Source organism: Octodon degus, unplaced genomic scaffold (genome assembly GCF_000260255.1).
Source record: "Octodon degus isolate 3935 unplaced genomic scaffold, OctDeg1.0 scaffold01964, whole genome shotgun sequence".
Lineage (NCBI taxonomy): Eukaryota > Metazoa > Chordata > Mammalia > Rodentia > Octodontidae > Octodon > Octodon degus.
In genome coordinates, this window is record NW_004526540.1 from 4,614 (window position 1) to 5,177 (window position 564).

General features: G+C 32.1%; 1 non-coding gene across 1 annotated transcript; it reads right to left on the reverse strand.

Moving 5' to 3' along the window:
* Positions 1-229: 229 nt before the first annotated feature.
* LOC111814925 lies at positions 230-336 on the reverse strand. The gene has a single exon (XR_002819776.1). It is a non-coding gene; the product is annotated as a U6 spliceosomal RNA (small nuclear RNA).
* Between the last annotated feature and the right edge of the window lie 228 nt (positions 337-564).

The window sequence follows — 564 nt, forward strand, 5'->3', positions numbered from 1 at the left end:
CCCCGCAGCCCTTCTTTTTCTCTAGTTTTTGGTCTGTAATATTAAGTCGTTAACCTTCCTGAAGAGAACCTTATTATTATTACCTTACAACATATGCAGATGAGTTTAACTTCACTATCTGTTGATTTATTTTAGAATTTCATTTTTATTATATTAAGCAAATGATTATAAAATTCATCACCATCTTCAACATCCACTTGTTTCTGGTTGTATAAAATCTAAAGAATTTAAAAACATAGAATGTCTCACTAATTTGCATGTCATCCTTGCACAAGTGTCATGCAAGTCTTCTCTGTATCATTCCAATTTTAGTATATTTGCTTCTAAAGAGAGCACTACTTTTTGATTTTTTAGGGCTTCACAGCTAAACATCTGCCTTGAGTTCAGAGAGATTAGGACTTCAAATTTTCAGCAGTTTTGAAACTATTAAAAATTTGACAACTGTTAGAGATGGCCCAAAAGCATCTTACTTAATGACATGGACAGAATTTTCGTGAAGACCAAGGGGAATAGCATATGATTTACATTTAAAATTCATCTCTAAAGTCTCCTGTGTTTAGAAAG